At 42.0% G+C, this 22,934-nt stretch overlaps 1 protein-coding gene across 6 annotated transcripts in view; it reads right to left on the bottom strand.

Annotated features, from left to right (window-relative positions):
- Positions 1-8,466, bottom strand: part of TENM3 (teneurin transmembrane protein 3) — a 1,099,611-nt gene extending 1,091,145 nt beyond the window's left edge. For 5 of the 6 annotated variants that reach the window (XM_069244742.1, XM_069199199.1, XM_069199207.1 and 2 more), the window contains exon 1: positions 8,275-8,466. The gene's annotated coding sequence lies outside the window, so the exon portion shown is untranslated. The remainder of the gene's footprint in view (positions 1-8,274) is intronic. The other variant, XM_069244751.1, reaches the window with a different exon arrangement.
- Between the last annotated feature and the right edge of the window lie 14,468 nt (positions 8,467-22,934).

The raw sequence follows: 22,934 nt of genomic DNA, 5'->3' as shown, positions 1-22,934 counted from the left end.
ATAACTAGAAGCTAGGATGAAACTGCAAAACTAAATTGTGAAATATTCTGAAACATCGGATTATTGAGAAATAGCGACCCCACACAGAGTGGGTACGATAAATGTTGTTGCAAATGACAATCTGCAGTCTCCCAGTGCCCTATAAAAACTACAAAACATAGAAACTGATGGCAGGAAAGGACTTGTTTTCTCAATGAATGGTATTCTTTTTGCAGACCTCATCACTCCATTTCCAGTTTGCTTCATGAAACTCTTACTCTATGGCGAATTGCAGGATTTTGGGGATTCTGGTGGTTCTATGAAGACCATCACTGCTGTGAGCATGAGATCATTCAACTTTGGAAACCCTACTGCTAATTAAATAAAAGTCCTTTTAGGGCACAGGTACTTTCATGCCTAACGTATGTAAGAGACCGTCTCCAACATTCCAACTCAGTGATGCCAGTCTGAGCAGTGGTTAACACATCGACTGCTCACATCTTCAAAAACTCCCAAGCATGGGTGAATCCCATTTGACTGAAAAACCACTGGACTCCTGCTCTGTGCCTTAGATGGGGGAATTGGAAAAGCACTCAAAACAATGGAAAAAAGTGGTATGCCCCATTCTTTGATTTGACAGATTATGCTCCCTCACCACCTCTCCCAGGTGAACTCTGGCTTCCAAGATTTAGTAGCTTCTGGGAGTCCACAGTCCTGGGCTGTGCAGCACACTCAGATCATGAAAGCTAAAGATAACCACACACGCTGTTTAGAAATCTTCTGAAAACAAAAATCCACACGGACCTATAATTCAGAATCCACACGGACCTATAATTCAGCTTTCTGTGCAGCAAATGGTTCTTTACTTGAGAAAATCTAACATGGCGTTACCTCAAACTAAAAACCCTTCACCCAAAGCAACCAAAAGAAAACATGCAGCTCTTAATATATCCCTCAAGTGAATGAACACAATCCTTATGCTCCAAAAAGGAAATACGGAGGGACAGGCATCTCCAAGTCACACGATCCCTGCATCCTTCCTACTTTTGCTCGGTCTTATTACACAGTGAGAAAACGTAGCTTCTATGGTTGTGGAGAATGGGGATATTGTGTAATGAATTGATGCACAGTGTTGCTCTCAAGTTGGTTTTCTAAATGTGTTCCTAGGTGATAATTCCTTGATGTCATCAGATGGTCACGGTAAGGTGCATATATGGCCACAACATTGACTATGCCTCAATGTTATAGAGCATCCAGAGACTCAAGCTTTTTAGGCTGCCAAGTAAAAAACGGAGACTGCATATTTGCTTCTATATACTGCAACCCACCTCTGAGTAAGAGAGACTCTTAGTAGACCTGTGCCATCCAAATGGATGCTTCATTTAATCATGCGCACACCTGCCCTCTCCCTAGCTCTGTGCGTGGACTCCTTCCGGTTCTGGGTGGTTTTAGACATGCTATGGCATATACTCTCATTTCTCCACTCCTTCCCAGCTGTTCAAACAGCACTCCACGCTTCCGCTCACTCTACTGTTCCGACTGAACAACGAGACGTGACTTGGAAGATTCTCACGGTTCAGGATTTCCCTTTAAAGCTGGGTGGTAGCTGGCAGCGGCGCCGGAATCATGCAGGGAAGAATAGAGCACACCACACCAAGAGCCGTGCCTGCACATCAATCCAGGTATGGCATCCCGCTCCAGGCAGGAACAAACAAAGCAAAGGCACTGACGAGGTGTGTGGAGCTTGTCATTTGAAACTCTGAAGTTTTTTTGTTTTTTTTTTAAATAGCAATGCAAAGGGATCTTGGCAAAGGCATTTTAAATATGAAAGGTGATAAACATTGTGAATATAAAATGTTTTCCTTGCAGACAGCAAAAGCCAGATTTAGGGGTCAGTCAATACGCCTAAAGGAACCACTTAATTTTTTGTTACACCAAACAAGTTATTTAAAAATGCATTTCGAAATTAAAACAATTTTCCAAAGTATACTTTGGTGTCACTTAGGCTGAATCTAAGCAATCCCTTTGTAAGCTTTTAATGCAAATGTGTCACAAGGAGGTACAATGACTGGCCCAGGATCAAATAATTTGGTCAAGTAGTGAAACAGAAATTAGAATTCTAGATATCCAGTTGCACAGTCGACAAAAAGAAATCAGCCACCAAAGCATAACTCTCCTTAAATAAGAAACAATAGGCACATAGTAATGAATAGAGCAGAGCGCCCAGCACGTTTAGGGCTGCCGATATTGAATATGGAAGAATGAATCAAACGTTATGAATGAAACGCCCCCAGTGTTGAAGTCATGTCCATACACACACACTGGATGTCAAACCAGCCCACACACATTAAAGTAACACTTAGGTTAAGTCAGGATATACAATAATGTCCTTTCCTTGATCATGTATGTGTGGTAGGTTCCAGGGAGGACATAACGCTTCCGCCAACTTCTCAGTAAATAGTGTTGCAGAGGTGTCACTACCTGCCTTATCCTCCTTGAACCTCTTACAGTGAACATCCACTCAAAAGCCCACTTTGTAGAATCACTGGGATCGCAAGATTTGGTTACGACAATATCTGTACACCATCAGCCTCCACCAGTTAAATCCACACATTTCAAGTTACACTCTTGAATTCATTTTCCTCGATCCCTATTCTGATCAGGTTTTCAGTATTTTGGGGAAAGGTGATGTCTATATTGGCACTACACCGAAGCCTGAATGTGTAGAAGACCTGTAGATATCCCGATGCACTTTTATGACTTTACTCAGAACCAATACATGCAAAACAAACCACGCGAAAAGATTTAACATGCCAGCTGAGAGCACAGTACAGCTGGATAAATATATTCCCGCCACACGATGTGCGGGGAATTAGCTGACGGGGTTTTGCAGAGAAATCACTCTGCCATGGCTAGCAGGTTCCTTCATTTGTCACACCCTACCCGAACCTTGGCGGGGGAGACCTAAAAAGAGCTCCCTTCCACGAAGCAGATGTTCATGGAAAGCGTGCCATGTGTGAGCCTCTGCTGCCAACTGGCTAGATAAATGAAGAGTGACCCATGCCATTGTTATTGCATTTCAGAAACAAAATACAGCACTGTGCTGCATCTAGCCGCATCGGAAAGCCCTTGATTAAGACACACTAATTAAGGTACTCATGGCGGTTTATTATTTTACAATTAGGAATGTATTGATGAGGTGTTCTTGCACATCAATGGAATGTATTAAGTGGCATTACTTGTTTTGTGTTTTACAGTTAATATTTTACATCAATATTTCTCCTGTTGAGACAAGGAAATGTGTGAAATCGCTGAGGTTGTAAAACCTTAGGATGTAGTTAGTAGAGAGAACAATGATCTATATCATACTTTCCATCATACTACAGACTGATCTGAGCAAAAACCATTAATGTTGTACCCGTCAACTTGTCTATTCTAAAAGTTCATCAAAGCTTGCATGCAAATGTAAGCAAATTATTTAGTACTGTATTGAAACAAAGGTTGAAATCTGTGTTAAATTAATGATCCTCGTGCACACTCAATAATTTAAGTCAAGAAATCTGTTCTGGTACAGAATCTATTTTACTCACCTATAGCTGGCCGCCTTTGTCAAGCCAAACCATAGGTCACTGGTTCCAAGACTGAAAATGTTGCCAAAGTATTAACAGAGGCTTGGTTTTTCTAGCTTCTCTCAAATTCAAAGGCTCAGTTAGCACTTGAAGGTCAAACAGATCCCACCTCCATCTTCATGTGATGCGTGGAGCGGCCAAGGTCCACAACAATGAGCCCCACGTATGTGTCAAACCTCTACCGATCTCCTCTTTTAAAATGGAAAAGGGATGACATAAATATGCTGATGACACCAAAATTATTCTGATCGCCTATGAGATCCTACACGAAGAAATAACAGTTCAGATCTGGGTGAAACATAGCGAGTCACACCTAAATACTTATAAGTGACCATCACAAAGGTGATCCAAAACACCAGACAGCTAGAATCTCTCTACCACGCTCCTATTGATGAAGCACCTCAAGAGAAATGGAGCAGATGTCATATCAATGAAAGATGTTTTCTTGTTGCAACTTCGTACTTAACGATCTGGATGTTGCATATGACTTTGAATGATTTGTTCTTCATGGTATCAGCATGTTTTAGTCAAGCGTGTATATTACTACAACAGAAATGCTATGAGGAACAGACTAGACTAGCACGTACACTTCACGCAGGTATAAGAAAAAAAAAATCTGTAAAAGGCGCAAAAAATACTAAATTCCTCACACTGTGATTTGTACACAAACATGCTTCATCCTTTATTCCGTCTTACTATAATGTCATGTGTTTCCAATAAAATCACCAAGTCAACACAAATGTATTTTAAGGATAAACAGAAACAGACATAAAATTCAGGTCAATAACTGAAAATACAACATTAATCTATCTTCACAACATACAACCGTGTAGCCTAAAACTTTCAAACACAGATGCACAAGCTAGATTTTGGTGCTGAAAAATGTCTAGCAACCACCACAAACGGGGAAACAGCAAAACTTTCACATAACCCTGTTTTTCCAACTTCTCTGAGTGTCCTCTCACGACCGTACTTAGCAGCAGCATTTTGCAACAAAGTGCGTAGCTACCTAAGAGCCATAGCCTTCAATATATCGCTCAGTAAATCGTGAACAGTTTGGAAAAAGGACTGGTTTTGGACCGGATATGGATGCCCCAAATACAATAAAATCGAGGCAGGTGCTTGAGGATGAGATACTGGGATAAATAATCGATATCATACTCTTCAGCCAACACTAGCATCGCGATGGGGTCCTAAAGATAGCTTAGAGACTGCAAGAACTAAAGTGGTTGAATGTTACTTGTACTGAAAGACACAGTACACAAACTCCACTGAGAACAGCTGTAAAAGCAGAGTAAATGCTCCTTATCTACATCCGTTCTTCGTGCATGATCAAGAGGAGATGCGCACATATTTAAAGGGATTCGGTACTTGCATGGAAAGCAGCACACAAGGTTATGTTATATGATTATGGGTTCTCGCCTTGTGATGGCTGTGAATACAGTAATGCATGGAAGCGATTCCCCGGTATACTCATCCATCTTTGGGGGGAGGTAGAGTGATCTTTGCTATCAGAAGGCGATGCGTGGTGCACCAGCAAACACATGCATGCAAGAGGAGTGGCAGCAAACATGTTGCTGCGCTACATGGCACACACATTAATACTTCTGCTGCTCCTCACTGCAGTATCTATACGCAACAGCATTAAAAACATACAAAGGCAGAGGATTTTGGTGGGACTTGTGGAGTGGGCAAAAGGCGAGAATTTCTTTCCCTAACCCGTTGCTCCTTACTAACTCCAACATGCTTCAAGCTATTTTGAAGCTCAATGCAGTGGATAAGTGACCGGGAACTGAGAGTCCAGGTTCAGCAGGCACCGTTGTAGAAAGCGCCAAGTCCCGCACCCACTAAGTTACAGAAGACTACTACAGAACTAGGCAGACATTTCATTCACTGGCCCTCAGAGAGTATAAAGCCAGATGATTTATGGATTCATGTTATTTTTTTATCTATCTGGCACAACAAGAAAAATTACTTGAAATTTGATTTTCTGATGCTTTACTTATAAATAAAAAAAGGTGAAGAGGCATTTTCTGGGGGAAAAAAGGAGGTAAAAAAAAACTGCAGTCATTCCAATCCCATTGTGAAAGTGACATTACCAGGCAGCTACAAAAACTTGAATTTTATAGTGCGGAGTGAATCTGTGAACAAAATTGAAAGGACCGGCAGCACCACTGACCCTGTGCAATCATCTCTACACCACAGACTACATGTGTCGGTAAAGAGGAGGTAATAAGAGAGAGCCTCACTAGCTGTACGGAATGTGCAGTACCGCACAGCCTGCCCCATGTGAAGTCTGCCTAGTGGTCCAATGCCAGAAAGACTGAGAATTTAGAGCAAATGTGTGCAGAATGTGGGGCTTGCTACCATCCTCCATGTCTTCGAAATAGCACTGTTAGCATGACACACTTTGCAATTGAAGCCTTTTTGTTTGAAATGCCTTCCAATTATTATTGGCAACTTCTAATGTTTAATGGGTACACAATTCTCAAAAATAAGTGCCTGGCGAAATCGGACTGAAAGGCCTCTTAAAAGAAAGAACATTATCAAAGATAGAAAAAGTTGAGATGCTTTAATGGCTCTGATAAATGAGTAGACGAGAAAAAAGATCTAAGAGCTAATTCCAAGCTGCCATGACTCCCTCTCCTGCCATACAACTCAGCTTAAAGTCACCAGACACAATGAAATTGCAACAATCAAGGCCCGGATACATTCAGCTGAGTGCAAACTATGACCGCTATGTGACAGTGAGACTGCGAGCGCTCAATACGCTCTTCCCTGACCTCTGAGCACGACTGTTCTGTGCACACGGATGTGCTGCTCCCTGCCACATTTACTGCCTTATCCAACTGGCCCCATGTGTGTTTCATAAAAATATTCACCACGTCCAACAGACGTGGCCATCACTTAGTAACCGCTGTACATGCAATTTAATAAGAGACAAAGTAATCACAAAGGTTTCAGAAAGAAGACACCGAGGACCACAAACACTCGCAAAAGTTAAGGAACGTTTAAACTAACTCGTCTTTCATGAAATATTTTCAGTAACTAGATTAGTCACTATGGGCCAGATGTAGCAAAGGGTTTTTCCCATTCTGTGTCAATGGGAAAATGTGTTTGTACATATGGCCCTATGTTCCTAAATGGACAACTATTCTTGTTTCAAATGACCCAGGCTGCATATTGCACAGACTTATTTCGGTACCCCAACCTTTCAAGAAATGATTCTAGTACATATTTGTCGAAGGTGGGTCTCTGACTGCATGTTAAAAGGCTGGTTGCAATAATCCTAAACTTAAATATATACTGTGAAATATTATGCAAGGGTGTGTGTGTCTCCGAGTGCGTGTTTGACAGATAACATATTGATTTGTGTGTGCAATAATAGAACGTGCAACGCTATAATTGTTTTCAGATCTATAAAATAAGGAACTTTTGGGGCAGTTTTCCTTAAGATGTTCTCTTCCGGAAGTGAAGGAAAAAATGCGTTATACCTGGCAGGAAATCTGGTTAACCGGGGACTTGCGTTTTGCCATTTTTCTGGAAACAGAAAGAGGGTACAATAAGTGGAGATGGTAAACCTGTACGACCCGAGAACCGTTCAAAAATAGGTTCGACGTTGCTGCAGTGACTCATAAAACTATAATGTGTTTGGTTAAAGGGTATCTTCAAGAAGTTAGAGAATTAATTTGAATGCTTGTACAGTGCTACATTTTGAGTCTCTCATGTGCCTAATTCCTTTGGCGCAGAAAATAAGTCCATCACTTCAAACTTGAGGGACCGGAAAGATGAACACTTGCTGCTGAGAAGCGGGTGCTGGTAAAGTTTGAGATACTTTGAATAAGATGCACGGGAGCGCTCTTCTTGGACTGACCCCGCGCCTGTGCTCTGGACACCGTGGCCGAGTCGCACAAGTAGAGACCCGGGAAGGATGCTGGGCGGACACTGGGATGTGGCCGGTCCACCTGCTGCAGCATCACGGGGAAGCAGGATGCAAGGAGGAAAGGAGACGAAGAGCAGTGGAGGTTGGCTGGACCGGGGTCTCTGCTTCAGCAGCACCCTTGTAGGGGGCACTGGGCTGAGCGGGAGGGCAGAGGGTTGACTTCGAGGCAGGCTCTCACTTGACCAGCCCAGCTCGCCGCTGCCTGCCCGGCAAGGACCCGCTAGTTCAACCGATGCCGTAAGAACACCCGCTTTCCATCCCGGGAACGTGGGAGAGCGCAGGCATTAAACGTGCCCTCCAAGGATGGTGGCAGGGCTAACGGGCATTGCGGTGAAAGCCTCGACTTCGGAACAGACCAACGTACGTTCTTATTAAAGGTCGGGATACTTTTATAGAAGCATGTGCATGTTTCTCGAACGCCAGGAAAACGTAAAGCGGCTTGACAGCAGTTACGGTTGTTCATCACGCTACATAACACAGTGTAAATAAATAGACACGTGTGTGAGAGCGCAGGTTATAACATGTACAAGTTGCAGTAACCCCTGGATGAACTACAACTCTCGGCTTAAAAGGGAGCAGGCTGAACAGGGGATAACCTCATTTCCATGCAGCTGGAGGTCAAGTGGTCTCCACCCCCTTGAAACCAGTGACCCTCGGAGCCAGTGAGCAGAGCCCAGGCACAATCAATGCAGGAAGAAGAACAGAAGACAAATCAGCACCCACCTGCTCAGCTGTGGCTACCCATAAAACTGGCTGCATGGCAGGGACGTCCTGGTGCTGTGCGCCTTGCTCCAGTGCAGTGCAATATCCTGGCGAGCCGGGCCGCATCCTCTCGCCACCTGTGCGTGCTGTGCTCGGGGCTTTGCGGGCAGGACAGGTCCGTGTCTGCGCCGTGCGAAGCGGCAGTGTAGGAGCAGCAGCAGCAGCAGCACTCTCAGCAGCCCGCGCGCTCACGCACACGGGGGAGGAGCGCCTCGCGCGCGCGCGCGAGCATGTTCCGCCTACTGCTCCGTGCAGCGGCGGCGCGTGACAGGGAGGGTGCTGCCACGGTTCAGCCGTGCTCCGTGCGCGAGGGCATGCCGCTGAGACTGGCGGAGGGTGGGGGGCGCATAGTATAGTAACATAACGGCGGGGGCAGCGGAGAGATGAACGATGTCCGTGCGATGTGTGCAGTTCAAAAAGGGAAACAGGAGGGCAGTGTGTAGAAACCTGAAAATGTTTTTGTTTTGCCGAAAACGACTTGCAGCCGGTCCCAGTCACCGATTTGATGGGCTTCAACCTTGTACGTGTTACTTGGAACGTTGCATTCGCATGCCTTTTCAACCCAAATACTCAAAGGAGTCTTGTCCGGCAGTAGTTACACACCTGTTCACTCCATGTCATCGCACCTACAGTGTGTCCAGTCTTGGTGTTCGCGTGGTAACCAGATGCATTCTGGGTCTTGTAGTCTTGTTTTTGCTCCAATTGACCTAATTAGAAAAACGCACGAGACAACAATGATTTCTAGGTTAAAAGCTCTGGCCTGGATAACACAAATGCTTTGTCGTGGACATTACAGTAATTATTAAGATTTTACCTGTTTTTCTTTTTAAACATTTTACATGTTGCAGGCATTAACCAAGACATATGTTTGTCAGGGTACCAACATTCTACAAGCTTTTGCCTTAAACCTCACAGTATTTCAGTATTAATGGCATGAACTCTAACAGCTCTTATATCATGCACAGATTTTACAGTTTTCAAGCTTCACCAGATTCACCAATTTGACAAGTTCTGTCAAATTATTTTCTGTAGGAGTAAGTCTTAGACATCTCAAGCTGTGCATAATTTTTAAGCCTAGGCGTCAGACAGCAGTGCTAGCCAATGAGTTTCACCTATCTGACAGGCTTATACGTCAGGCACAAGCACTTACCAGCGAGTTACAGAGAATTGATAGCCCAAATACTGAGACACCACCGTCAGCCTAGAATACCTTCAGTGTGCAACCCTGCTGCAGCAGTTCTATCTGTCACTCCCGGTACAAACGTCTCACAGATTCCAGTTCCAAACAACTGACATTCCCTTTCTTTTGCACAGATCTTTCTGGGTTAGTCAGCAGACCTATCACTTTCGTTTCACATATTACCCGCCGAATTTCACTGGCACAGACCTGGGAAATCAGAGCCGATAACCAAACAGGTCTTCCAAAATTTTCAGCAGGGCATGGCACTTTTTGTCTTTTGGCAGGAAGGGAAGCAAAGTGAGGAACGCTGCTTTGTTGTGTTTCTTCATGCATCAGAGTCTGGGTTCAAGTGTATTAAAAACAAAAAAACATATTTTCTGTTCTTGTACTAGCCTGCTGTGTAGCCGCGTTTCAGGGCTGTCTCAAGATGTTCTGGCTTTGTAGGAGAGGTACTATTTTTGTGTCCCACTCTCAGGTGCTTGCACTACATTTGAGCAACCCCCACTGTTATTTGTTAGACCTAGAGCAAGTGAACTGCAGGAGTTAATTGCATCGATGTATTAATGAAAAAAGGAATTTAAAGCCAGTAGGATGGCTCACTTGAACACATTCTGATGACATGCGTGACCTCCAGGTAATGAAATCTAGAGGTGGGTGAACTAACACAGTAACAGTGAAAGCTGAGTTAGCTGACTCTAAGAGCCTATGTACGGGCTGCATCCTGAAAATGTTTAGCACATAAACTGTAAAACAACACCAAATTAAAACGTAACAAAGACTATTCAAATGTTTTTAAAAAGGTCGTTTCTTTAAAATGCAGAAAGTTTCAGCCCATTACATCAGATTATGTTACTGCATTGGGATGCATTTATTAAAAGTGATAGTTTGTTAACATACATTTAAACATATTTATCTTCCGCATCCCTCCCATTGGTGAATTAAGAGGCAAGCCAGTTGTCATTTTCACCTTGTATGCAGCCTAGAATCTTACTTTTTACAACATTATAGTCCAGTGGTTCCCAACCTTTTGACTCCTGAAGCCCCCACTGAACCATTACTGGAAGCCGTGGACCCCCAAGCAATTTGTAAAATTTAGATTTCAAACATTAAAACAATAATTCGCAAAAAGTACACAAACAAGTACACATCAAACAGATACTCAAATTAGTGAAGCTATAACTATTTTATATTGAAAAAATATGCAAAAAGCGAAAAAGTTTAATGGGAAGGTTGGCGCTGCATCTCGGCACCTAACATTTCAACATTCAGTTTTATTTAGGAAAGTTGAATCCTCAGGTCAGATTCTACATTTCCCAAGCAATCTTTTTATTTTTTAATTTTTTAGGTACATAAGACCTGAAAAAGCTTTTTCATATAAATATGTGGTGGGTAAAGGAAGTAAAACCATAAGAGCCTCTCATTTCTCCATTGCCTCTTTGTCACATGTAATTCATTTGTTTTATAGCACCTCTCAAATCTATGTAGGGTGTCGAAGCACTTTACAGGGGACTACAAGGTGTAGGATTCACGTCATCAACACTGGTAGTAATTTTATAAGAGTGCTTGGTTTGGAGAAGCACAAACTCAGGATTCAGAACACAACACATTGGTTAGCATTGACCTTAATAATAAGAATGTATTTTGTATGCAAGCAAACCTTTTTGTTGCAGCACAGAGAAAATTAAAGACTGGGGGAAAAAAAAAAATCTAATTTGTGCCATCAAGTTTGCATGCAGCTCTTTAATGGCAGTTCAGAGCTCACTGTGCTAGACTGCAATTGTAACTTATGAACTGTACAGTAACCAAATAACTTTTGTACAAAAGCAGTAACCAACTGTGCTTTGCACATAAAATACTGTTCTTTGCATGATACATGTTCTTTGTAGCAGGCATACTAACCATCTGCGCTACTTTTGAGTCAAAACTGCCACTAGACAAGCTGCCCCTCTCTCTCCAGCCAGTACATTAATCACTAGAGTTATTTTGACGCTTTTATTTTTTTGCCAGAAAGTTGCTGGATGTACAAGGAACTTTGCAGTGCTTTTAAAACTGCTGCAGAAAGTAATAAATATAAATAACATGGATGTGTTTGTCAGAGGCGCCAGCTGGAGAAGTGCCTTCCTCCCAAAACATTAGTATGACTATAATACAAATGGTGTATGTTTGGAATATTAGGCATCTGAGCTACCATCATGGTATGAGAACCTGTAATTTAGAGATTGCATGCATATCTCTGATAAAAAATATAGGTCAATGGCATGTTCGAGTTGGACCAGCATTTTACTCCGATATACTTGATAGGAGTAATATCTTTGTTTTGTACCATTTTCACTTTAGGAAGCTGACATGTGCATTTATGTTATGTGTAGCAGTGGCAACGCTAGCAGATTCAGTGGGAGGGCCAAGCCAAAGCCATGACCTGGATGAGCCAAGACTTTAAAAAAAAATTCTTGAATTCTTGAGTTTCAATTTACTGCATTCTATTATGTCCCTATATTGACATCTGTTAAAAGGATTTTAAACATGAACTTCCTCTCCTTTGCTCCATCACTGCCGTGAGGTGCCGTCAAATGATATGCATAATTCTCTTTGTAGCGTCATTATTTTCGCAGAAGCTGTACCAAAGTAACATGTTTGTAAAGCAAACATCCTGAACTCGGCTCCTTCAAGGCGCTTCCACATACATAATGCTGAGCCACAATGGGGCATAGTGAAGTGAAGTGATTTGTGAGGCATCACCACATAACTTGGTGAAGTGCGGAAGACGGGATTTGAACCTAGGTTACCCGGTCACGAATTGTGTAGTTCATTTTAACCGTGAATATCGCTTTCTTTCCTCCATCAAAGTGCAATATTGTGTGTTTAGTTATTTTATGACCTAAATTAGTACACTATGTTCATTAAATACACGTATTGTAATTGTAATCACAAGTATCTCTAATCTGACACAATATTTGTGTGAAATATCATACTTTATCTTGAGAAAAGTGCAAAGTTAGATGTAAGAGAAGGCAGAAGTCTATTTCACTTCAGGGTCAGTGCCTTCGCCCTACTTAACAAACAGGAAAAAGAGAGGGTCAGCTCCTCAGTAAGGTAACTCTGTGGAATACCAAAACAAAAAGGACTGTGACATCCCACCGAGTTTGCTACAAGTTATAGATCTTCAGTGAGAAAAATGCAAATTACAGTTCAGCATCCAGCAGATACACGCACAGCAGTGAGGCACCTTCTTTGATGTTGTGCGCTTAGCTGTCTTTCATTTAGCAGGGGTCGCTTTAGGAAGTGAAAAGGGCAGTGGCTGGGGTGCCAACTCAGTCTTGTTTTGGCACACCAGTTCAAAAGGGACAAAGGCAGTGGCGACTACTACCAATCTAAAGTGGTGGGTTGGGGGCGGGTGGGTAGAGAAATAACAATATATATATATATTTTAAAAAGACTTACCTGCTGCTGCCGGCCACTTTGGTGCTCCACTCCTCCCAGCATTGGCCACAAGCAAAAGCTTCCCACCCAATCTCGATGCTGCTCTCATGCTATACCAAGCATGACAGCAGTGTCGGGATTGGCCCGAGTGAGATGGTCTGACGCTCACTCAGGCAAAGGGAGTCTGTGCCTTTTCTCCACCCGGCTGTGTAACACAGTTCGGTTGGAGAAATGTGCATGTTGGTTAGGTCATCCTAAGACGGGCAGCCAAAATGACATGACATGCATACTTACAGTGCCCACCACTCTTCCTCCCTGCCAAGGACTGGCTCTATCCTAGATTCCATCGGCTCAGTCAGTCAAAACTAAAATGATAATAAAATTGTTTTAGTATCATTTTATTTTTCACCGATTGACTATGAGGAGTGGCGTGACATCCCTCAGCCATTACGGATTAGTCACCCGGACCCGAGCTAGATACTTAACTCGAGCTTTGCTTGGCTTGCTCACACCAAGTTATGTGTAACATCTTCAGACCATCCTTGTTTTTGTAGGCAGCAGCACTTTCCATTTTGGAATTTGGAGTTCATTTTCTAGCTTTGGATATATGGGTTTAAACATGTCAACATGCAAAATATTTTAGGCTGGAAAGCAGCGCTGTTCAGCTGCGTGGAGCATGGGGCAATTGATTTAGCAGCTATGTATAAGCTGATACAAAAAACAGATATGCTAAGTGCGAGCACGTCCCTAAAATATTTGGGAGGGGTGATAGGCTAGCTATGACAGTGTTTAAATAGTGCAAATGAATATAAGTTGTCATTTGTTAAACAGCGTGGAAAGCATTCTGCTGCTGACAACAAAACAAATATATATCTGGTATTAAAAGTAAATGATTACTGAATGCTCAGATCTGAAAAAAATGGTGTCCCATGGCAAAGTTGCCCACGTGAAGGCAAACATATAGAGGACCGCCAATGTTGTCTATTCCCAAAGATGGTGCTGCTGCATTCAAGGAATGATCTAGTGTTTTGCAGAAGGCAGGGGTCGCTGGCTTTATTATAGAGCAGCAGCAGCCCAGGGTTACCTCTTTTCTGTGTGGTAGCAGGTGCCACATGTGGCATGTTCAGAGACCGGTAATACAGGTTTGCTCTTCATACATGATGTAGGTGTCACTTTATTGTTTGATAACAGGCATGGGCCCTTCCAGGTTACGATTGTCATCCTAATTAAAAGCAAGAAAAAGAAGCACCTGTATCCTAAAAAGAAAGTTAATCTCTGCCTTACTTCTCACCATCACCACTCCTGTCACATGCCCCACCGAGAGGAGGGGGAGTGACAAGCGTGTTCAGAGAAGACAGTGCAATAGCCCTGGATGAAGGAGAGACTAGCAGGAGTTAAGCAACTGAAAGGGTAGATAACTGATAGGGGTGTCAGTCCACGGGCATGGACGAGTGAAGGTAGGTGATGACAAGATACAGATGAGTTGACCATCCTACTTTCACTGTTGTTCATTTTGCTTTTCTGGTCCTCTTGTCTTGTCTGGTCAGCTTTTGTAGGGCTCAAGACGTTTTGAGAAACGCATCAAATGGCGTGCCCCCTCGTCTGGATATGCCAAGGTGTGCACATTGGAAATTTCTACAGGTTTCTGATGCCTAGGACATATTGCTACAAATACGGGAAACATGATAAGTATTTTTGTCATAAAAAATATCTACATTTCAGAGAGTTTAATACTCTTGAGTTCCTCCTCAAAACAAGCATCCATTCTGCCAGAGAGAGGAGGAGTGGGGAGGGAACAGTAAAGCTCCTGTCATGACTCCTCTTGTAAGAATAGACTGTTGGAAGTTTGTGTGTAAAGATTCTGTGTATGCACACTAAGGAATGTCATAAGGTGGAATTCTGGTGAATTGAATGTACGCACCTCACTAAATATGGGGAACAGTTGACCCAAAATCCTGAAACAAATGGAAGATGCACTGTGGCCTGAGAAAGAAGAAAGGATAACAAGTATTTGCAATGCAATGGGTCTTGCATTTGCTTGAGTTAGACCTGTTAACGTTGCAAATTCGTAACTGGACTTTTCATGCCACTTAAATTGAAAATGAAAAGTAAAATAGTTGACATAAGCTAGCCGATTCAAAGCGCCAAGGCCGCCATGAGCATGAGCGCGAAGAAGAGACACAAATGGAAAAAGACGTTAGCTCAGTCAAACATATTGGCAATAGTGCAATTATCCATGTAACGGGATCGATGTCCAAGGCGGTAACCAAACCCCTCCAAGGAGGGACAAATGTAAAGCATTCACCAATGATAACAAAGGATTTTTTAAATGCAAGCTCACGAACAAGTGAGAGTGATGGGCGTGTGGTGGGGTGGTTAAAATCCCACAGATAGATTACAACAGGTCAGAGCGCTTGCACGTTCGACCTGAAAAGGGCAGACATTAATTTACTATGGTAGAAAAGCCCACCACACAACAAAAGTACATTGGCATTCCGGCAAAGGGAAATAAATAGTGGAACATGTATATGGGATAGACATGGACAGTGGGATACAAGATCATGTGTAGATCAAAAGGTGGGGGATATAAGGTTATACAAAAATAGGCATAAAACAACTCAAACATAGTAAGACAGATACATGAGAGACAAGAATAAGGACAAGGAAGGTAAAAACTTGGGAAACAGGCTCACTGTACATGCATACCACAGCCTGAGAAACAGGGATACTCGAACAGAGGGGCAAAGGCACAGATTTTGTGAATTCGGGAAATACAACGAAAGGAAAGCAAGGCAGCATGGAGACTGGTAAACACTAAGACAGCTAAACAAAGATAAAGTGAGACTCAGAGTGAGCTTGACACCCACTACATAGTGCTTTGGGTCAAGGACAACAAGTTTTCATGTTTATCTTGTCCATGGGACAAGTAGACCACCTCCTGCAGTACAGGCCCTTTGTCTGCTAGTTTGCAATGAAGGGAACTGACTGCAGTTGAGGTAATACTCGTGTCTGTATGTTAATGCTGTTCAAACTTGTATTTATGGTTCATTAATGAAAACATTTATTATTAGGATGAGCGCTCTAAATAAATGTTGTAAGCTCACAGTACACCACATACAGTGGTTCCAGTAAAAAAATATATACACACACATTTGAAAAGTTTAACAAAATGAGGCTACATATAATGCTCCCAAAATGCTATCTGGATATATGCAAATGTTTGAAGAAGCTTTTAAGCAAGATTGATGATTCTTTGCTTTCAAAATAAGATGTTCAGAAAAAAATGCAAGTAGGAAGAAAACGTTTTACAAAATTAATGTGAAATTCTAGGTACTATTTCTTTGAAACAAAATGTAGTAAAATGTGTTGATGCACGCTAGTAGTTCCAAAAAATATTCATAATAGGAAATCAGTGTAACCGATTCCAATAAGAGTATGGAAAACACAAAAGAAAAGAAGCATTGGCAAAGCCAACTGATCTGACTTTGGTGTCAGTCTTTTGGTTTTGTCAATGCGTGTCTTGTTTTACCATGTCATTTTGTAAAACTTTATTGTTGTGGGAGCTGCCAGGCCCTCACCATTGTAACAAACATTGGCAAAAAAAAAAATGATCTCTAAAAGCACACAATGCAACACTAGTTCCTAGCACTGAACAAAACTACTTTGTGTGCCAATATGCCCCTTTTGGAATAGCAGAATGTTATCACTCACAGTAAAGCTAGCCGATAGAAGGATTGAGAGAGTAATAGAATTTTTATAAAAACAGAAGGTCTTGGTTAACACCAGAGTAAATTAAGGGCCCAATTCTTTAAAAAAGTCACACAAGTGCACCCATGGTACTTGTCTTTACATTAGTGCAGAATTATGGTTTCATTAATTCATAAGAATTTATAGAAGTAGACCAGAAAATCATACTCTTAGAAAATATTTGTTAATTGTATTTTAGCACCAGCAAATATGCATGTGCAGATTTGCTCATGCAAAAATCTATTGAGAGTTTACAAGTTCACTTTCCTTGCAACCACTTTTTTTCTCAAACCTGCAAGAACTTCCACTTCTGCCCTTGTCAGGAATAAATTTACAACCTTTCTCAGTATGGGAAAAATTGGAGAAGAGCTAGTGAAAATCTTTAAAACATGTAAGTTGGTAGACTTGCAAAGATCCAAAGGCATTCCAACCCTGGAACAATTGCTTACTGCTTCCTCCATCCCCCGTATGTAGATCTGCGGAAAGATGCTGAAATAAGGAAATTGCTAGTATTCAAGCTCTACTATAGTATTAGCCCTGGCATAATCAGAGAGGCTATTGAGATTGTTGCTATAATTTGGCATCACACTACATAGTATCAAAGGGGCAAGTAGATTTTTTTACAGGACAATCAGATTTATGAAGCAACCTGTCCCATGGACACGCAGATATGTTATTAAATTCCACACCCCTGTAATAGAAGAGCACTTGGAGTGTGGGCAAGGAAATAGGGAATTTCTGGGCACTGCTGACATAGCCTCACACAGACATTGACTCAGACATTGGGATACAGGAACTCTTCTGAGCAAGAGCTCAGTAAACACAGAAATAGAGGACATGGACATAGGAGACAAGATCAAGAGAAGCTTGCTTAAGTTACACAGACCTGGGAAATGCTAGATGGGCAGACCTGAGATACATTGTTAAGGGAAGCAACATTGGAAGACTACCGAAGAATTAAAAGGATGCGGTCTCTGAATAAATAACCTAAAGCAAAGAGTGAGGATTACATGAGTTCATGTACGTATCAAGAACCAAGCGTAAATGGAAACATAACACGGGCCTAGTAGTCACGAATATGGACATAAACTTGAAAAAGTGCACAGTGGAAAGGCTCATAGACACTGAAAGGGAATAACACATACAACGTGATACTCTAATAAGAGCTGGGACACGTCTCCGTAGCATGAACATTCATAAGGAGGCCTTGAATTAAAGGAGAGGAATTAGATAATATTTGCAGTCTGCTTCACATCTGCCTTGAGGGTTGAAACATAACACAATAACATGGAAAACTCTGTAGTATTCTCTGCTATCCCTGTGACATAGACGAGGTTAAATATTATAATACAACTGTTCTTACAACCCAGAAACCCCAAAAACTAAAACGTGGAACACCATTGTCGAAATGACTGGCTTAACCTTAAGCAGAGTGTAAAGGCACGCATTCTGGCACGAGCAAACACTGGTTAAAAAGGGAAGACCGTATCTAATGATTTGGAAAGTAGTTTACTCAAAAATGTTTCGTTTTAAGATACCCCTGGCTCCACAGTTATTAAGGGATTACATGTTTGGAGTGCAGTATTCCGACTGTGTTTGCTGTGGAGAAAAACCAAAGCAATCACTGCTTGTACTCCCCTCAATGGTCAAATATGTGTTGAATCGAATTACCTCGAGACCACGTCCTGTTCTCCGAATGGTTAAATTGTTGTTTTCAGCAGCAAGGTGAGTATCGTTTTCAGATGTGTTGTCACGTTGCCAGCATTCAAGCAGCTCAGCATTTAAAGGGACTGCTTTTAGATTCGTGTTATGTCCAAGCCATGGGCCTCGATGTCAGTGGGAAAAAACAACATTTCTTCCCCCTTCCACTCCCATATGGATCAAAGGTGCACTGGTTACATTGATGTTTTATGGGGATCAGTCTGCAGCCCCTACTCATCTACATAAGCAGACATGCAAGCACTTACTGAATCATCCAAATGATCAGACGGCAGGCACTTTGACAGGCCAGCGCACGCTCACATCACCAGACTGAGGCACAGTAACTAGCCAGTACCGGATCATGAGGTACATTGACAAACCTGCACACAAACACATCACCAGATTGAGGAATATTAACAAACCAGTACCGAGTCACCCATCTAAGAAGGTGTGAGGTACATTGACAGGCCATTTACACACCCACACCACCAAGCTTGAGGCACATTACTAGAAGCCTTTGCCAAATCATCGGCACGAGCAGCTGTGAGGCCCAGTGACAAGTTTGCACCTACTCATTATCCTGCACAAGCTTAAGCACCTTGGTCCTGATTCACAAAATTCCCAGTGTGCTCTCATCTGTAGTCATCAAAGTGTCCATAAGTGGCATGCTGATAATGCATGTGAAGTGCATTTGCTAGTCTGTTTTCTCTCTCCATATAGAAAATATTTCTTGCAATCGCGAAACCCCTTTCCCAACACCTGCATTAATTTTTCTTCAACATTCCCTTCCTGAAAATGCATATTGGCCCTGATTACGAGTTTAAGTGTTATTTATCACTCCGGATAAATAATAATATCACGGAGTACATTGTTTATCGGGTGTGATAAGTAGCACCTACTCTGAGCTATGGGGGAATAACATGCAGATTTTGGTGTTTAGCGCACCAAAATCCTCATGGTACTGTAAATAACCTACACATATCCACTGTTAAATGTCAACAGGTTTGACCTGCCAAAATTTAACAATGCTTGAGGTATTTAATGCATCTGATAACTAGTGAATATGTTAAATACCTTTTAACTTGTCATTCCAACCCATGCTTAAACAGGGGTTTATGCACAGGTCGGAATATAACAAAACAATCACAAACAGGCCCTTAGTCTTTCCCTTGATGGGATTAAGGCTACAACCGTTTTCAAGAAGGGAAACGCTTTGCAAATGTTTAGTGAATAGCCACAAATATGCAAGTCTGTGGTGTTTGCTAACTTATGTTAGTGAACCCACCCATGGACTCCAACAAACCTGCCCCAGAGAGCAGATTTGTTAACATGTAAATTGTGACACTCTTTGGTAAATGACATTAACAAATGCAGATTAACACAGTTCCAGATTCTTTGGTTGGAGAATGTAAACGTATACTATACATGAAAGCACTGGTGCAGTTCAGTAAAATGTGGGTCTGAAAATACCTTTGTGACTTGATCCTGTTGTGAGGCCTGCACCCTAGTGAATGGAGAAAGTGTTCCATAATACAGAATAGGTCTGAGGCACACTGGGTTACACAAATAACTTTATTTAAAAGGGGAGAGTCACATCTTTGACTTAATAAATGTGAATTTGTACTGGCTAGTGGCTTCACATAAAATAAAATCTAACCGTTTAGCTAAAGTTTCTGTTTGAGCAAATATGCATGCATTAGTTGCTTGTGGCCAGTCAAAGACAGTCACTAAACTAAATAAGCATTTGCAATGGTATAGGTTTCGCACATTGTGAACAAGTTCATTGACATCTTTTAACAACAGCACCCAGAAGCAAACAAACAAAAAAAAAATGAATGAAGTTACCAGAGCAGCCTGAGAAGATTAATTGCCCCATAAGGGACATAAGCAATGCCCTATGCGCGATGTCGTGAGTGCTGGCGTGGAGGGCACCTGGAAAGAGAGATTCTCTGCAATGCAATGCAAAGGCATATGGTGTTTATTTAGCAAAATACACTTATTTTGGGAGCCTTTGTCTAGTAAAATAAGCTTATTTTAGGAGCAAGGTAGAGGACAGCGCTGGAATAAAGCCAAAACCAATGTCAGTGACATGGGAGGAGGTGGGAGGAACGGAATGCTGCAATTATAAACGCAGGTAGCTACCAACCTAAAACACCCACAGTACAAAGGGACCACCAAAGAAATGTTAAAAAAATGCCTGTCACAGCAACAGATAAAGAAACCAAAGTGGAGCAATACAGTACTAGGTCCCTGCTCTGAAACAGAAAGAGGAAGGAGAAAAAGTAAGAACTGCCCACTAGCGAGCAAGGTTTTCTAAAGGACATTGCAACTGACAAATGAAATTGCTTTAACTCACAGTGTAAGTATACTTAAGTATACACCATGTCGAACGCTAACGCTCAACTTGAATAGGTGAACACATATAAACTGACAAGGTTGTGGTTGTTAAAAATCCTTTGGCAGACACATTTTATTCCTCAGTAGTGTCAAATATTCACTCTCGTCAAGAACAGGTGTAAGACATTGCAAACATGGGTTGTGGAGCAAATGCTCTCCAAAATGTGTGGGATGTAGGGGAAATTATAAAATAAAAAAGAAAGTTAAAAGTAGAATTGCATTTCATGTTTCATATTTACAGGAGGAAATGTAGACTTGATATATTTCTAGATGCTCAAAGGTTTATGCATGCCAGTATTCTATCTAGTCTGGGAATAGAATAGAATGTGTTATTTTTGCTTTTGTCACCATAAGTGGGAAAGGTATGCTTAGATGTGTGTCTATTACTCACTTTGCCACTGGATTCAAGCTAGTCTGGATGATGAGGGGTGATACCTTGAAACCGGTCCCAAGATGCTTGTTTCTGGTCCAGGGAGGAACTTTCCTGGCAGTTCGGGCTGGACTGTTCCCAAGGGGAGCAGGGTCAAGACTGATTTGCATATGGCTGGGTCCAAACTGGGGTGGTGTGGTGAGCAAAAAAACAATGGATTATATCCAAATCTGTGACAGAGGGTAAATGTTTGAACTGCTCAGCATTCCACCCATCACCTATTCTTTTTATTTTGGTCACCTTAAGTGGGAAGGATACGCCCAGGCATGAGTCACGTGCTTACTGTGCCCCTGGATTCAAACTAGTCTGGCTGTTGAGGGGGGATACTCTGAAACAGATTACAAGATGCTTGCTTCTGGTTCAGGGAGGACCTGACCTGACAGTTCGGGCTGGACTGATTTGCAGATGGACTGATTTGCATATGGCTGGGTTGAACGTGGCATTCCATCCATCATCTGTTCTATTTTGCTTTTGTCGCCGAAACAGTCTTAAGGCACATTGACAAGTGTGCACTCATTCACCTGAGCAGACCTGCAAAAAATGTACCATCCACGATATACCCATCCTCCTGCAGTAGCCTTATAGACTCATATTAAGTGAGCAGCATTTCATTCCTCTGAGCAGGTATGGTTACAGTGACAGGCCAGAAGATGTAAGTTTTCTTCATAGCAGGCTTCAAAATCTTATATCTAGCTCTTGTAGCCAGCATTAAATTCACTAAATTCCTACCTGCTCAGTTCATACCATATATTGTAAGAAAAAACGTCATGCATGTATTATTGCATGATGTTAGTGAACAGTGCACATGTGAGGTATTCAGAATGTCTGCAGTTAATGCACTCCATCTACCAAATTGGTCTGTTTGCGAACCCATAAAATGTCTCCCTTCTGTGCCTCTTTCCATTTCCAATGCTCTGCCTGCTTTGGACCCCAGTTGATGTTGTCCCTGCTAGTACTTGAATGCCTCGGATTTAGACCACTATATACAAACCAAAAGCATAGATGTGCCTAAGGAATGTTATTGATAGGAATTCGGAACTGACTGAATGTGGGAGCAAGCAAAATATACAATGTGTGTCATATTCCTGACCTTGTGTTTATGTACTGCGTGGTCATATTCGTTTTTGTGTATCCAAATGCTCCGCTGACTCAAGTTTTGAACTCTATTTTCAGGCATAACTTTTGAATAATAACATTCTAATAAATGCATTCACTTTTAAAGTATATTCTTCCACAGTCAGGGGTGAAATAAAATAATATTCATTTGGCTTAAAAGCTCACAAATCTACTGAGGCCAATACATTATTACAGTCCTCGTCTCTTCACATTTAGAAACTCATTCTTACAGGAGAGCTTTTTTGGAGCCAGGTAGTTTGTAGTTTTGCTCCTGTTTGAAAAACCAAAGAGAGACAGAGCAGAAATAGCGAGACATGCGCGGATTGCCTGTTGCCAGGCACTTTCCTTCGTGCATGGGAGTTCGGTTACGGCTGCTAATGTGCTGTTTACACTGTTAAGTTTTTTTTAAAGAGCTTAAGATAGGGACGTCTGTCTCATTTTCACGCAGGAGAAGAAAGTGAGCTCTTCCGTGGCAGTTCTTTACCAATTACAGCCCCGACAGCCGCGTCTAGTTCTCCTAAACTGTCAAAAACTGCACAATCTCAGATAAAGAAATCAAACGGCTCGCATGCCTTCCCATTGTATTCCGTTTTCTGAAGACCTGATGCTTGTTCCCTCAAGGCTCCTACC

This window comes from Pleurodeles waltl, chromosome 1_2 (assembly GCF_031143425.1).
Source record: "Pleurodeles waltl isolate 20211129_DDA chromosome 1_2, aPleWal1.hap1.20221129, whole genome shotgun sequence".
Taxonomy (NCBI): domain Eukaryota; kingdom Metazoa; phylum Chordata; class Amphibia; order Caudata; family Salamandridae; genus Pleurodeles; species Pleurodeles waltl.
Note: the sequence above shows the minus strand (reverse complement) of the source record. Positions and strands in the feature narration are given on the sequence as shown.